The sequence below is a fragment of the Jaculus jaculus genome, chromosome 4 (assembly GCF_020740685.1).
Source record: "Jaculus jaculus isolate mJacJac1 chromosome 4, mJacJac1.mat.Y.cur, whole genome shotgun sequence".
NCBI lineage: Eukaryota > Metazoa > Chordata > Mammalia > Rodentia > Dipodidae > Jaculus > Jaculus jaculus.
The window spans coordinates 171,110,920-171,129,021 of NC_059105.1; positions in this window are offsets into that span (position 1 = coordinate 171,110,920).

Genomic DNA, 18,102 nt, shown 5'->3' on the forward strand with positions numbered 1-18,102 from the left:
ACCACATACATGCCCTTATTTACCTGGCTGCCTGATTGTGCTCATGTTACCCTCTCAAGTTGTTGGTGTGCCAGTGTCTTGAGCAAGTCTGCTCACTAGCTTCTATTAAGCTCAGCTGGTGTGGGCACTCATAGTATCATTCTGTGGAGTTCCAGGGTCACTTGCTCTTAGTAAGTGAAGGGAAGTTTTTGGTTAAGAGATGTGGTGGTGCTAACTTTTCTCTTTTTGCTACCATTTGTATGGAGTTTCTGAAGTGGCTTCATCACTTTACCTTTTCACACACAGTGACTATGGGTCCTATGTTCTCACAACTGTTCTCTGAAAAGGCTACATCATTTTACCTTTCCACGCACAGTGGCTGTGAGTCCTATGTTCTCCCTTCTTTGACAGCTCATTATTTTTATGCTTTCTTCATTCTAGTCAAGTCATTCTCACGCAAGTCAATGGTCATCTAATTATGATTTCTTTTTCTGTATTCTTAAGAAATGATGAGGTTGGGTTGAAGAGATTGCTTAGTGGTTAAGGTGCTTGGTTACAAACCAAAGAACCCAGGTTCAATTCCCCAGGACCCACATAAACTAGATATACAAAGTTGCACATGCATCTTGAGCTCATTTGCAGTGGCAAAGGCCCTGGCATACCCATTCTCTATTGGCCCCTCTTTCTATCTCTCTCAAATAAATAAATAAGAATAAAAATAAATAAATAAAATAACAATGTTGATGTTAAATATTTCTTATTTGTTACTATTTCACTTCAAATTGGGATATTTGTATTGTTCTTGCTGAGTCACAGGTGCTATTTAACTATCCTGCATACAAGTCCTTTATCAAATATAAGATTTAGTTCCTAGTCTGTGGAATGTCATTTTGATTTCTTGGCAGTGCCTTTTTAAAAAGAAGACATTTTCAATTTTGACAAAGGTCAATTTATGTCTTTTGTTGTTATTTAAGGTTTATGTGCCACTCTGTGTTTTCTCTAAGTGTTTTATAGTCTTGACTCTCTCATTTTAGTTCATGCTCCTTCATGATTTACTTTTCTTTATAAATTTATGTTGCAAATACGCTGCTCCCTAAACAAATTGTATAAAACAGTATATTTTTCAGACTGCTTTTCCTGTGAGATTCCAGTTTATAAGCAACATATAACTCCATCTTTCACTCCATTTTGAGGAAGGAGCATGACTTCATACTTTGTTGGACCTGTCCACCGCATGATCTACCTTATACCATCCCTGGGGCCTGTCTGGTGACTTACTCCTGATCGTGGAAAGGGTGGCAGCCTACATATTTATTAAAGTAAGTTGAGACTACAGCATATGGGCTTATTAAAACAATATCAGTAAAGCCAGCCCTGAGAACTTATTAGACAGACATGTCAGACGGAGGAGAGGGTGCAATTCCCTCTTGTGAATCTCATAAAGAGGACATCTGACACTGTTATAGTGATGCCAACAGCTCTCATGTACCTGTCATCTGAAGCCTCAGTGAGTATGTCCTGGGAACAACACTCAGAACACTTGGAAAACTCCTGTCTCTGACACTTCAGCGACTGATAAGACACACACTTCATGTCTGCCCATCTACTCGCTCACCTATCTGGACCTGCCATCCATCTGGACTAGGCCCTGCTCCTACAGCCTCCGCTCTCCCTCACCTCACTCCACAACTGCACTCAGCTATGCAGCTCCACTCAAACCTGGGGCCTGTTGTACGCTAGACCAAATACTGCCTCTGCAGCAGACTTCCAGTGGAGACCCATTGTCCGTCTCAATTTTGTTTCTGCCTCTACTGGATCTCTTGAAGACTCCTAGAATTCTGCTGTAGCTGCGCAGTGACATACACTTGTATGCAATTATTGTGCACTATGTAGTGCATAAAATAAGAGCTAATGTTAGTAAGATTAGGATTAAAGAATCCAAGTTAGCGTAGACCCGGCGATCAAGGAATATCAGAGTGAATGGCAACTAGTTGTCAATGAAACTGTTATACCTTGCGAAGTTATTATTATTCAATAGATTGTGATAGAGTTGTTAAGACACAAACATGACTATTTATGCTTCTGATATAATGTGCTCACAATAATGTGTACCATAATGACTTGATAAATGTATACTTTGAAATCACTTATACAGTCAAGCTTGCTAACCCATCAATGTTGAATATTCTATTTAAACTGCCTATGATTCTTTATAGTATAGTGAGAATTTTTATCATATACTCTGGAATTTTTTAGTATACATTGTAGCACTTTAACTGCTAGTATAAAATTTAAACTAAATTTGTAACTGCTGTAACAATTATATCTGACTTCATTTTTTTCTCTGCAGTTATTTTGATGTCTGATGTCCATTTTTAAAATGCATAGCTAATTTTATATCTTTTTTATTTCTCCCAGGAGACAGACATACTTACTTTAATCATCCTTTCCCTCCATATGCAGCTTGATTTATTTTGTTTAGATTCAAAAGTGATGTTTGAGAAAGAAGAGGGTCATCCGTTTTACTTTGATCACAGCATGTGGTCTGACTTTTCTCAATTGGGGACATGTTGACAAATACATATTATAAGAGGAGAGCTTTAATGTTGAATTCATGGCATGGTTTGTTTATAATTTGATTAAGGTTTAACTTGAAGTAAGCATATTCTCTTCTTGTATCTGAAGCCTCGTCCAGTACTTAAGAACCTATACCCTCTACGTATATTGTCTAGATGTGCATTTTCACCAGGGACCATACAAAGATATGTACGTGTGTATGTGTGGATAGGCAAAGGCAGGATTTACACATTCATTTTTGTGGTGAACTTAGATCTATGCACATACTGCAATCTGATGGTGTCCTCATTCCATCATCCTTTTTCTCCCTTTCCTCTACCACCATTCCAATCAGGAACTTCTGCTTTCCAAGCAGTCCTTCTGATTTTATATGTCTCTATTTGTTTTTCTTCCAAGATATTAATGGATTCAGAACCATATGGGTTGTGTAGGGGTTGGAATTCTGTAGCTAATATTACATTTAACTAGTAGGTTTAAAAAGAAGGTAGTGTAGGGAGTAAGACCAGAATGTTCTTCCATAAAGTTATGATCACTTGTCCATATTGGATACAATATAAATTATCTACAGAGGCAGTGTATAATTTAAGGAAGTACACTTACTGATGCTAGATAGACTTAAATTTGATTCATGACTCTTTTCTAATGTATTTCAGTGACTGTAGATATAGTAATCCATTTCTGTATCCTAATCATATTATCACAAATTTGAAATAAAATACCTATGTTATATATTTATTTTATAAAAGCTATAAAATCTCACTGTAATAGCATGTAAAAAGGTGAAATTCTTGATGCAAAATTGATATATTTAATGTACTCAGCTAACAGCCCCCTATTTTAAATCCTATTTCATTCTTTTATAATGTTTATCTATTATTAATAAATTTTGTACAATGTATTTCAAGGAGTTCCTATCTCATGAGAAAATCACAAAAGCAGGGTTCCTGCTTTGCTCATCACCACATTCTAGCATTTAGAACCCTGTATAGAGTATTCTACAGGTACATAAACACTTGTTGAATGAGTGCAGGAATGACATTTAATAATACACATGCCATTTAATTTATATGCTTCAGAATTTGAGATGGCCCTCTAATTTATACAGTATACTTTTCATCAAAAGAAAATAAATCTTTCTTATTAATAAGAACTTATGTTAAAAGAAAAGAAGAAATTACAATGAAATAAAGCTAAGGCTATAGTGACAGCAAGGGCAGATCTCATACTTAGTTTGGATGAGATCCTATTGTGGTTTCATAGATTGATACACGCACCCCCCCCCCAAAAAAAAAGGCATATTAAAGTCCTCCTCACTAGTAGTGAGACTTGGGAGAGGCTGTGTTTGACCATATTCCACAAATGTTGTATGCAAACTGAAATGCTTTCATGGCCTGAGTGGCATAAAGCCCAATATGCCATGAAGCTGAGTGGACATACCATTTTGCCATATTGAAATGGAAGTGAAACATGCCAGACTAGGCTTGAAAGGGCCTTGAAGGCAAAGAGAAGGTGTGTGAAGATGTGGCTCCAGCTCTGCTGGTCGTCACTTCTGCGGCACTGTCCTCTCACTTCCACCCTATACCGGTGTTCTCGTGGCATGTCCCCTGTCGTAAGTTTATGGAAAGAAATCTGAGACCTCACATGCAGATGGTTCTGCATAGCAGGTTGTCAGAAATCCAGTAAACGTTAGCAGGAACAGGTCTGAAGGACAATGGCGAAGAGAAATCCCTAGTGTACCAAGAAGGCAGAGCAACTGTCCTCTGTGACCCAAGAAACTCAGTGCCAGGCCACAGAGCCTAATGTAAGCCCGACAACTCTAACAGAGATCGTTATAGGTACATTTCTCTTTTAATTTCTCCATTTTGTGTGTGGAGTATCTGTCCTATATCTGTCACACAGTTGTATGATGCAGATAACTTTTCTAATTTCACAAGTTCACAGATGGAGAGAAACTTTGTATCAAACCCAAATAAGATTTAGATAATAGGAATTGAGTTATTTGGCTGCTGATATTTATAAAAACAGGCCTGGTTGGTATAGGATAATTATGCTTTGTGTTTGGAAAGGACTTTTATTTTGGAGGAGAGTGGAGGCCTTGTTTTGGTCAGATTATATTCCCACCACAAGTTATATGTTAGCATGCTAACACCCTGTACTTCAGAATGTGGTGTTATTTGAAAATGGACCATAGACTTAGGAATTAATTTAGATGGGTTGACTTTGGGTCTACTTCAGTAATAAGGTCTTGGGAGCCTCTGTGTCTCTCAATATCTGGTTTGGTAGGAGTTGAATGTTTTCTGTATCTATTTCCTTCATCTTTGTGCTGGTACCAGGTTCACCAAGAAAGCAGCACTCTTGCTCATTTCCCCAGTTACTCTATGATTTCACCTGGGGCCATGGTGAGATGCCATGGGCTGATTCTCTCCTCAGGATCTGTGTGCATCTGAAAAAGAGAAGCAGATCCTCCAACGGAGAGTCAAGTCAGTACCAGATAAATGGGATAGCCATTCTTATTTTAGAGAAAAATTAATAGGGGTAGGCCTTTTTGTAGCCCATGACTTGTGGGAGCTTGATAGTGGGCACTGGGCTCATTTTTTGGATATGGTTCTGCCTTGTTTACAGGGTTTTAAGATTATATATCCAGTTTTAGTAGTACTTTGCTCTGGCAGCCTAGAACATACATACATTTAAGTAAACATAATGCCTTTTATGAAGTGATTAAACTTGCATCAAATATTTTAAAAGGATAAAAATTTCTTTAGCCCAAAGAATCCCAGCAATTTTCCTTAGAATGCACCTCTGAATATTTTACCTTCCATTTCTAAATTGAAGTAAATAGCAAGTTCAGAGACATCCCTGGAGATTAGTATCATGCAACCAAACTGAATGCATCTACTAGTTCCATGATATGGTTGATTGCAGAAGATGGCATAATGAGAGAGGTTAGGAAAGTGTCTATGTAGGCTGGGCAAAAATAAATACCAAGCCAATTATCTTATCTTTACCATATTAGTTGTTCTCATTTTAAGTAACTTAATGGACAAAAATAGCTACCGTGTCTTTAGTTCACTAAATATAAAGGTATGTTGGGCTGGAGAGATGGCTTAATAGTTAAGGTGCTTGCCTGTGAAACCTAACGACCCACATGCCACTTCCCACATCCCACAGACTCAATGCGCAGAGTGACACATGCATAAGGTCACACAGGTGCCCAACGTGGTGCATGGATCTGGAGTTTGATTGGTGTGGCTGGAGATCCTGTCATGCTAAGCCTGCCTCTCTCTCTCTCTCTCTCTCTCTCTCTCTCTCTCTCTCTCTCATAAAAGCAGGCCATTCTGTTTGGTTTGCTTCAAAAAAAATGTATTTCCTTTAGCAATGTTCTGTGGTGGTTTCAGCTCCAGCATTCAAGGGGAGGTTATTGTATTTCATCAATATTTATCTGAAATTACACTATAATTGTCAATCTTCATGAAATTTTGTAAGCTGCTATATTTCATAGAAAAGAGAGGAGGATAAATATATTAAGGGATACTTTACAAGTTCCGTTTTGATTTAAAAATGCTCTTTAATATTAGACACAATACTGTCTTAAATCTAAACATTTAAAAAAATATGGCCCTTATTTCCTATGCATAACACATGAGATATGGGGAAATGAGGGGTGAGGAGGTCATATGGTTTATCAAAATTACAAAAATCCATGACATAGCAAAAACAACTCCAAAACTTTACTTTGAAGCCAGGCGTGGTGATGCACATCTTTAATCCCAGCACTAGGGAGGCAGAGGTAGGAGGATCTCCATGAGTTTGAGACCATCCAGATACTACATAGTGAATTTCAGGTCAGTCTGAAATAGAGTGAGACTCTACCTCGAAAAACCAAACCAAACAAACAAAAAAACAAATCAACAACAACAAAAATAACCTTTATTTTAAAAGTCTTAATCCTGAGCTTTCTATATCAAGCACTATTCCAATATGGAACTTTTTTTTGGTTAATAACTGTGAAGAGAACAAGGTTGTATCCTATGGAGAAACTAAGAATCGTGCTTAACTCTTGTGTGAAACCTGGGTTAAGTCACAGTATCAAAGATAGATGGCAAAGAACTTGATTACTCACAACAAGAGTCATAGGTGGAAACTTTCATCATTCTCTGCTGCTCTTCCTACATTCCCTCATTGTTACAGGATGATGTCAGAGACCCCCTGACAAAGACCTGCATACCCAGTGTGCATTCTCAGCTGAGGAATCCACTGGATTTCAATGGTTTACTGCCTTCATACTGAGTAAAAGCAAGTCTGTTTTCCGGGTGTTGGAGATCAGATTTTTTCTTTCATTTTTACTTCTTAAAGTTGTTTGCTGAGAAGTGACTCAGATAAAAGGTATTCTTACCATACCCAACAAATAAAAACAAAGCTTGGAAGTATGGACGCCTTGCCATCTTTTCAGTTATATAATTCTCTAGACTGTCAGTTTCTTCCAGAATTTGAAAATTTGGTCTGACTGTACTATCCTGTCTACCACTGATGAATATACCCTACAGAGGTTGGCACCAATTCAGTTCAATTTATCTCTTGCTGCTACTTTGCCCACAATGAACAAAATGCTAAACATTAAGGTAAACTTAAGTACTTTCCTACCCAGTCATGCTCCATAAAACACAAAGTCAACCATCAGTGAATGAATCTCAGAGCAGAACTGCAGTTTTTTTTTTAATTTTTGTTTGTTTTTTATTTATTTATTTGAGAGCGAGAGAGAGAGAGAGAGAAAGAGGCAGGTAGAGAAAGAATAAGGGTGCCAGGGCCTCCAGCCACTGCAAAGGAACTCCAGATGCATGTGCCCCCTTGTGCATCTGACTTACATGGGTTCTGGCTAACGTGCGTCCTGGGGAGTCCAGCCTGGAACCAGGCTCCTTAGTCTTGACAGGCAAATGGTTAACCGCTAAGCCATCTCTCCAGCCCAGAACCACAGCTTTTATCCCAGACATTCAAAACACAGTGAGTCCAGATTATTGCGCATTATGACTGACACAATGGAGTTTAGAGTTTTCTGTTTATCGTTCATGTCACTGTATTTAATGATCCGAAAAACAACTTTTGTCCCTAATGAAAACATATTGTATGACCATCTTTTGTTTTCAAACACATATAATAGGAAGAGCCAAAGAAGATCAAACATATTGCTAGTGCTTTGATTAGCTCAGTCCATATCTAGGGTGTAGTATCTGTACACTGAATTACCCACTTGTTTTCAGTCAGCTGTGGCTTGCACCCAGATCCAATATTCAGCTGTGACTAGGTGGCAAGTTTTCGGAATAGATTCCTCTGACTCAATTTTTGTCCTGATAATTACCTAATTAGCCGTGAAAAAGAGACAAGGTACATTTCAGAAAGCATCTCCAGACACTAACTAGCTGCACTGTTGGTGAGGACAATAGTGTCAAAACTCTGTCCAGGAATGTCCACATCCTGAGTAGGTGCCCTTCTAAAATTATACACACAGAAAATCTAAGCAACATAAATTGGGTATAATCTATTGTTCTATGAGTTTTCAGTGGAACAAAATGTGAAAAATGTATACCAGAAAAAAGCAAATATTTGTATGTAGAATGCAACAGGAATTAGATGCTTCTTATAACCATTCATTTTACATGCATAATTTTCTTCTGTCCCTTATCCTGCACTTGCTAAACATTGTGTTTAAGTTTATGATTGTAAATCTTTGACTAGAGGACCTACCCACTTGTTTGTACTCTCCTGAAGATAATCCCAGCCTCTTCCGTTATGCTCAGCTTCCATTTGAAACCTCCAAATTATACTCTGGACCCTCCCTGAGCTTCTAGAAGATGAAGCAGACCGCCTTTGCTGTTTCACATGCCACTCCGAACAGTACCATGGTCAGGTCATCAGTAACTGAACTCCTGGCCTCTCCACTTCCCCCTTTTTCTCCTTTTCTTTTTCTTTCAGATAATGGCAGAAGCAGTTATTCTACATACTTAAAATTGAGAAGTATGATTTTTCATGTTATTTCAGCACATCCAATATAGCCCATGGCCAGTTAATATTAGCCTTAGAAATATCTCTTTGGTTCTTTGGTTGCTTGTTTTTCTCACTGTTCACATTATTCTATAGAGCAACAGTAACTTTTTCACAAACATCATTACAACAGCAATACCGCTGTTATAATTAATCATTTCTTTATAATTCCGTTCTGCTCAAGACTGTAATCTCTGTTATCTGTTGAAACATGTCAACCTCATTGGTTTTATCCTACCATATTCTCCTAGTAAATAAATCATTTTAATAAGATGAGGTAAAATTAGTTTCCCAAGTTTTGCTTTAACATTCAGAAAATTAAGCTTTATAACATGATGTATGGTTTCCCAAATAATTTTAAACATAAACTTCTGTTGTCTGTTAGGTAATTGCTAAAAATTTCAAGCATCTGGATAGGAATTGATTTTTTTTTTCATGAACTTAAGCAAAGAAGTGCTTTTGTAGGTACCCTGGCATTTGTGACAGAAATAGCTGTAAATCCTGTCAAAATATGTGCAATATAAATTTAATGTAATTTCATAGAGGCTTTGTCTACTATTCAACATACTGACTTTGAATATCATTATTTTATATCTGAGATGGTAAGTTATATGTATAGCATTCTTGTGCATGTTGGATGTGTAAGTTCCTTACATAACATTATTAATCACTAATCAACATTCTACATCTACTTTTATTTTAACTAAACAACAAACAGAATTTCTCAATGTTCAGACTTATAAAAATTACATCTTTTTCTTTTTATCTCTTTGTCATGTCAGTAGCCTCCTCAGCCTTGTGGAGTTGAAAATCTATCTTAGGATACTATAGAATTAGAACAAGGCCAACATTAACTTTCCTTCATATTTAGAACTGAATTGAGACAAGTTGCATACCTAGCAATGCCCACATGTAATAGTTTGGTTCCTAAGCATCTCAGACATGTTGGCAGAGCATCCTTTTTCTTCTGTACCTGGACGTGCATTATGTTTACATTATTAACTATCCTTCCCCTCATTTAAAAGCCTGTACTTGTTTCTTGGATTGGTTATTTTGTTTGTTTTGTTTTGTTTTTGGAGACATTGCTTTGCCATATAATACAGGCTGCCCATGGACTCAATAATACTTTTGCCTCAGTTTCTCAAGCATAGGCTTAAATTTAATAATTGTTATACTCCTTTCTGTTCATAATTTAACCTGGCTTTACTAACCCAGTGCTCCTAACATGAAGTTAAGTATGGGACAGAGATTTAATGGTGTTTTTATTGTGCTGTGGATAATTTCCAATGTCTGTCCATGTCTCATATTTATGCCTCTACAATAATAGTAAAGACTTGAATTTTATTTTTAAGTTATATTTTACAAGAGTAAACAGAAGTCATATTGCCAATGCTGTTTTTCTCAATAAAGAGAACTTTTGCCGTCCCTGCCAAGGCCAACATTGGTAATCCCCCAGAGCCACTTTGTATCTGTCAACTCCCCCCCCCACCAACAAAAATACAGTTGATATTGATCTCCTTTTCCTGGCCTTCCCAAGCACTTATAAATTGTGCCAGAAATGTTGACTTCGGATCATATTCAATTTACCACTGTGTCTGCTCCTGGACTGAGGCTCTGACACTGAGCCGCAGGGAGAAGTACCTAGGTAGCCAATTCCTTGTAAAAAAGACAGAGATAATGGAAGTGCTGACTGTAAATTGTTTTTCTTCTACCTACTACACTTGACAACCAAGAGATGCACTGAATAGTAGATGCTGAAGAAAACGTATTTCCAGTGAGTAGTCTATTCACAAGTAGGTATTGCAGCATCATAATTGTACTACTGACAAATGGGCTTCATTGACTTATTCTCCACATGGAACATGTTAAGATAGATGGTGTGGTTGGAAAGATGGCTCGGCAGTTAAGGTGCTTGCCTGCAAATCCTAATGAACGTGGTTTGATTCCCCAGTAGCCACCTAAAGCCAGACGCATGAACTGATCTTTGCCCCAGGAGTCCATTTGCAATGGTTGGAAACCTTGGCATGCTCATTTTCTCTCCATCTCACTTCTGTCTGCCTGTTAATAAATAAATAGTCAAAATATTAAAAAAAATCTATGATATGCTTCATTCCCTAATTGTGTAAAGGAACTCATTAAGAACTTACTGCTGAGGCCTAAACTTATAGTTTTATTTTTGAAATAACTCTGATGCTGTCACATTGAAAGCCTGCTTTCTACATAAATTTCAAATTCTCTTTGCCAACTCTATCTGTTTGCAAGAATAAGTGAATGTTGGTTGAAATTTTTATTTTGAAATAATACACACAAAAGTGTATATTTTTTCTGGACATCAAACATGGAAATGTAGGTTCATATCTTTACATATGTGTATTTGACAATTTCCTTATTCTGTGACTAATACTGGAATCAGGAAAGCCTTTTTAAAAGTCCAGTGATATTACTAATAAGCCAGATCATAATCAGGACACATTTTGAAAACTCTGTTTCCATGGAAACATTAAATATCCTATTATTTATCAGAGTCTGATTTTAGTAAAAAAAATTCATCACAAAATCAACTGAAAATTATTTATGGGAAGAAATCAGGATGAAATTCATAGGATCAGGTAAGAAATCATTAGACAGTACTGGCTTGGGATTCAGATATGGGACCACATAGAAAAGTTCAGTTGAACCTGACAATAGCTAAGATAATGGAAATGTATTCCAAAGGTTTTAGGCAATTTCCTTTCCCATAAAAACAATGTTTTGTTCTTTATCCAAACGGAGATAATTGGTTTCAATATTTGTTTCTCTATAAAGGTTAAGAGCAAAGCTCTCTATAATACTCCCCCAGTTTCTTGCTAGCTGCTTTCTTTTCAGTGCAATTTCACTGCTCTGTACACAGAATTGTGAACCACAGAAGTGGGGTTAAATCCCCATTGAGGAACAAGAGTCTGATCATTTCCAGGAAGCTTAGTAAGGTTAGAGAGGTGACTTAGCCAGGCAAATGTTAGACTGCTGTTCTAAATGCCACCATTTCTTAAATGTTTTGTAAGGAGACTCAGTGGCTAAAATTCTTATAAATCCTAATATCTACTTTCCCCTGCACAGGTAAAGACAAAACTGCTTTTATGAGGATGGTTAAGCCTGGCTGAAGAAGTATACCATTCTCCATTCCTTAAAAAGGTGATGGAGATATTCACTTCAGTTTTCTCACCAGAAGTCATTCAATAAGGCTTCCAGCACAGCATCTCGATTGGATCAGGAGTGATTGGATCATTGAGCTTTTTGTGTGGTCTGTCTTCTCCTAGTTGTCTACATGCAATGGGTGGAACAAACCTTGTACAAACACAAGGCAAGAGTGCAGCCACAATCATTGTCCTAGCCCCAAACTACTGACTTCCTGTCTTCTTTAGAATGATAGGAAAAATGAGCACATTGTTTTAATCATTTGCTCAGTTATGTCTTGTTACTCCAAGATAAATTTTTCACTGACTGAAAGAGCATACAAGAAAACTTAACTATGAATTTCACTATTATGCCATAAAGTATTTGCATTTCACTTTTTAAAGCTTATATTCACCTTGTACATAGCCTGGGATATCCTTCATGACATTTGAGTCAACTATCATTAAAAATATAATCTGTTCGGTTTTGTAATATATAAGACAGATATATTTAGAGAGTAAGAGATGGACAGGATAAGAGAAAAGGAAAAGAGAAAGGATAGGGAGAGAAAGATCGACATGGCTCAATGGTAAATGTATTTTCCTAATCACATATCAAGTTTACAAAATGGAAATTTTCTATGGAATCAGATCAAGAATGTTCCTCACTGTTCATCTTTAGAAAACAAGTTTTAATGAATACTATAATATAATATATATAATTATAATATAACATTATAATAATATAATATTATATTTTATTATATAATAGGTTTTATCCTATATAGACTGTGAGGTTTTTACACTGGGACATTTACCTAGATTATGACAGATAATCAACAGGTTGTTTACATTCAGCAACTGAAAGATTTGAAGTTATTCAGGTGTGCAATTGTTTTATTTTATTTTTAAATCTTAATGGCTTTTTTTTTTCCATATGGTACTGCTGATCAAACACTTTTCCCTACACATGCTCTATATTTCCAGTTGTTATTGGTTCATTTCCAACCTAATTATGTCTCCCAGAAAGCAGATAAAATTTTGGGTAATAAAGATATATTCTGGGGCTTTTGAGATGGCTCAATGTATAAAGAATTACAGTGCATGTTTTAGTATTTGAATTTGGCTCCCTAGTACACATAAAGCTAAACACAGTAACAAGAGCATTTGTAATGCCAGGTAAAACAGAAACAGGAGAATCTCCTAGAAGCTCAAGGGCCAGCTAGCCTGATACATGCAGTGGTCAACAATAGCTGGGCATATTTCAAAGGAGGTAGAAGGAGAGAACCAACACATGAGGCACTCCTCTGACCTACACATATGCACCATGGCACATGCATGTCCACGTTCTCACACACTGACAAGTAATAATTTCTGATATGAAGGGGTACCAATAAAATATACACTCTATCTATCTATCTATCTATCTATCTATCTATCTATCTATCTATCTACAAATTTCCTTCCTTGTGTCTACTTCAAGTCAATATTTGTGGAGAGATTTTTTAAAAACGTTCTTTAGAAAGATTTTACTTATTTATTTATGAGAGACAGAGAGAGAGAGTCGGGTAAATAGAGAATGGGCATGCCATGGCCACTAGCCACTGCAAATGAACTCCAGATGGAAGCATCACCTTGTGCATCTGGTTTACATGTGTCCTAGGGAATCAAGCCTTGGTCCTTTGATTTTGCAGGCAAGTGCCTTAGTCTTAACCACTAAGACACTGTGGGGAGAGTTTTAAGAGCCTCTCTCTCATAAGTCTTTCTTCCTTAATATTAGGAAATCCTTATTACTAATAGCATTGTAATTTGAAGGAAATGTCATTGTCTCTTCTTTCTCATGGTATTTCAGCTAAATGTTAAAATTAAATTCTTTCATAGAGTTAAGCAGAAATGAATTGTAGCAATAAAGATTTCTTGTTTGTCCCACTCAAATGCAAGAAGTGTACATATTATAAAATGTCTCATGTCAGACAAATATAACATGTTTTCCCCTGTGGATCATATATGTGTGTGTGTGTGTGTGTAAGAGAGAGAGAGAGAGAGAGCTTATTAAAATTTCATTTAAATGGTGTTTAGCAGAAGTGGAAGGCCAATAGAACACACGTGACCTGGGAGCAGAAAGAAGGCTCCCCAATATAGGAAGTACAAGAAATGACAGGATGGCAAATTAACAATAACAAATTTTGTCTGTGAATAAAATATAAAGAAGAAGTTGAAAAGATCAGTATCCAGAAAAGACAATATCCCATTACATTTTTGGTATATACACACATTTTTTTGGTATGATAGTCATCATTTTTACATGGTCTTGCTTATGAAGTTTTAAATCTGAGGATCAATTAGATTCTGAAAAGATAAATCTAAAATTACAGAGATAATTCATAATTTTTCACAATTACAATGATAATAATTCATAAATTTATAATTTAAAAATTTCTGTGCCATTCTGAGTAGCTTAAGGAAATCACTTGCTGTCCAGTTCCGTCTTGTCCATGGCATGAATGACCTTTCCCCTGGTTCTCCCATACTGGTTACTTACCAGCCGCTTGTCTGTCACTTACTTGTCTTCAGTATAGACCACTCCTCCAGTATCAAAGCTGACGTGTTCAAATAACGTCTATTTTACTTAAGTGTAATACTAGTCATAACAAAAGGGCAGAAAACAAATAAGGACAAATTAACTCTCATGATATATGACAACATTGTAGGCCACAGAATAAAACAGCATGGACAGTGTGTTATACTAGCCATGGTTTCAGGCATCAGTGAATTCTGAGATCATATCCCTATGCATGCCAGGGAGCTACAGTGCTTGAAATGCTCATGAGTCATCTCATGATGATATATAAGACATATGGTAAGATGAAATGAGTTAAATACAAACCATTCCTGTGTATATCAAGAACTAGGGAAGTCAAAGAACAATCACAATCTATATGCTTATTTACCAACTTTATAGTTTTATGTTGCTATAGCTCAATGCAACTACAGTAGGAACATCGTAGATCAGTGATCAGACATAGGGCATGGTAGTACATGCCTGAAGGGGTAGAGGCAGAGAGGACGTGAGCCGCTCAACTGATCATCCTGGAACACAAAGAAAGGCTTACCTACATGGGGAAACCCTATCATTAATTATAGATTGCTATCAGAGGTATGGAGTGAAAGAGTTATGAGAATTACCCACAGTGGCCCAGAGAAGCAACATGAGCACATGCTGGTGAGAGCTGCCCTTAAGGAAGCCTTTAAGATGTATGAAATGCCAGATCTGTGAAGTACAACACAGTACAGAAACATGAATTTTCCTGTAGTCCTCACACCCATGGAACACAGAATCAGCTTCTGAATATCTCAACACAATTTAAATGTAAATGTGCACTTGTGTGTTTATTTTTCTAAAGGATTTTTTTTTCAAATGTTAATGTATTATCTTCTTTACCTATAATACTTATTTGTAACCATGTTTTGGTAAACCCAGTGGCTCAAACAGACAAATGTTCTCATAAATTCTATTAAGATAACATGTTCAAAGGGATAGGTTGATTATAAATTCATCAGTAAGTTACCATATCGAATTTATTCCTATAAACACTATAAAAGTTTCAGAAGTATATCATCTAGGAATAATTTCTACTTAAAGTCTTCCCAAGTTTGTTATTGAAAGAAGCAGATTCATTAACAAAAGTAGAAAAAAATTGAAAGCACCCAAGTACCATCTATATGCAGTAGTAAGAAAATTTCAGGAAGTATGTGACCTTGAATGTCATCATTTGAGAGCTATATGGAGGGGCGTCAGTCACTGCCAAATTAATTGGAGCTTTATGGCTCATCTAAAAGTTTCTAGACTTTTTAGTTTTAAAAGAGACTTATGGTAGCTTTTTAACAATAAATGTCTTCAGTCTTTGATAAGTGTTTGCCTGTGACTGTGTGTACAATTATACCAAACAATGATATCAAATAATTTCATGATGAAATTTTTATTGTGAAAGGTAATTTATGAATAATTTTCTTGAGAACATTATCCTAGATATAGATAATGTTTTCTAGTAGTTATTCTTAAATGCCGCTGTGTATAATATTTATTATTTTAGTTGTATGGACCATTAAAATAAAGTAATTTTTTATTGAGGATTACATAACAGGCAGATTGCATATATTATATCATCTCAGTATATTTTATGTAAATATGGACTCAAATGATGTTTATCCCCTTAAAATTTCAAGATACTAAATGAAGGAGCCAGGTGTTGTAGTGTGTCTTTAATCCCAGCACTCAGGAGGCATTTGTAGGAGGATTGCAGTTAGTTCAAAAGGCCGCCTTGAGACCACAGAGTGAATTCCAGGTCAGGATGGGCTAGAGCAAGACCCTACCTTGAGAAAAACAAAAAACAAAAAAGAAAGAAGGAAAGAAAGAAAGAAAGAAACAAACAAACAAAGAAACAAACAAAGAAAGAAAGAAAGAACAAACAAAGAAACAAAGAAAGCCAGAAAGACAGACCAGCCAAACAAACAAATGAATGATGTAATAATAAGATTGAGGATTTAATCAAGTCACATGATTTGGATTTTGTTAGCAAATTAAAAGGATAATTCAGTGGCCAGGTGGCTCGACATGCAAGAGTACTTGTCATGCAAGCATGAGGTCCTGACAAGGCCTGAGCTATCATGAATTTAATTTCAAGTATTCAAAAACAAAAGCATATAGACCGCCCCCCCCCAACAATACTGGGCATGTCCATGTATGCCTGTAACCCAGTCCTGTGGGAGGCAGCAGTGACTGCAGAACTGCTAGGGCTTGCTGGTTTGTAAAAACAAACAAACAACAACAACAAAAATAGCAGAATTATAGACTCTAGCTCAAAGAAATACTGCAGCAGAGCAATACAGAGGGCAGACCTGATCTCTAGATATGGGCACATAGTACACATGCTTCTGCAAGCACACGCACCTACACTGTACATGCACACCTCACACAGACTATGCCACACAAAACACACAGACACAGAAAGGAAAATTCAGTGACTGATTTAGGAAGAGTAATTTTGGTCACTTCCTTGCACCTCTGTTTGCTGAGATGTTATGTCTGCTCCTCAAAGTTGAATAGACAAGGGCAAGGATGGACTTGGTGAAACATGTACTCAGCAAATGGTATAAACAATGAGATTAAAACAAAAAAAAAAAACTTTAAATTTCAAAGCAACCTTTCAAGAGCTTAACTTGAAAACCTAAAAATATAAAGTGATGACACTATTATCTTAGATGCCTAGAAACTTGAAAGAAATCAAAGTGTGAAGCCTGCTGTTTGCTTTGACAGAGCTAGTGAGCTGATAATTCTTTCTTGCTAACCCATCTTACTAGCAAATCTATGTCTAATAAACGCTTCCTAATAAACCACATCCAAGACATTTTGTTTAAGAAGGCACAGTAGTGCAACAATTGAAAAAGGAGAATATCTTGGCATTGCCTAAGGATATTTTTAAAATTAAAGATGTATTGTTACCACTTTTAAAAATTTGCACCACACGCCTACTGAGTCTTATGAAAATGATCTGAGGGGCACTTTTTGAGAATTTATGAGTTAGTCTTCATAGATTTTTTTACAATTTGTGTCACAGTAGGTTTATGCATTATATGATTAACTCGAGTGAAATTAATGAGTGGGAGAATCTTTAATGTACCGACAAAACACATCAGCTAAATTCAAAAATCTTAGTTGACTATATGGGTTCACAGAGGTCACTGCCATTGATATTATCTTGCTACAATTTTGTGGGGGTTGGCAAATTATACGGTCTACTGGATCAAAGGCAAAGAACTATAAATCATTTAACAGTCTAGAATTCAATTCCATGCAATGTTTGGCACTTCTATATACAATTTATCTTCAGGCTGTACACAATTGTCCAAAGCAACATTTAGAAGGTCTATCTAGTGAGATAAACCAATGTTTGGTTTCACCAACCTGCAAAGTTCTCACTCCCATCACAGCTTCTTATAGCTGCCACAGAAGGCAAGCATATCCAATTACTTTATAGCCACACACTATACTTTTTATCCTTAAAATAAGTTGGATTCTTAGAAAATTCTTCTTAATTTATATGAGCCTTGGAGTCCTGAATCTCCCAACTCCAGGCATATTTTCATTCCTAAATTTTGATACTATAAATAAGTTCAGGGAAACATTTATATTAATATTTTCCCATTATATTCAATTAAAGGATGAAAAATTTGTGACTTTTCAATGTGTTTTGAGTATGGACATAGTTCCAACAGCCTTGTTATGATGCTATAAAGATGAGCTCAGAAAGTTCTGGAATGTTTAATATTTAACATTGAATATAGTCTCATTGTTTCA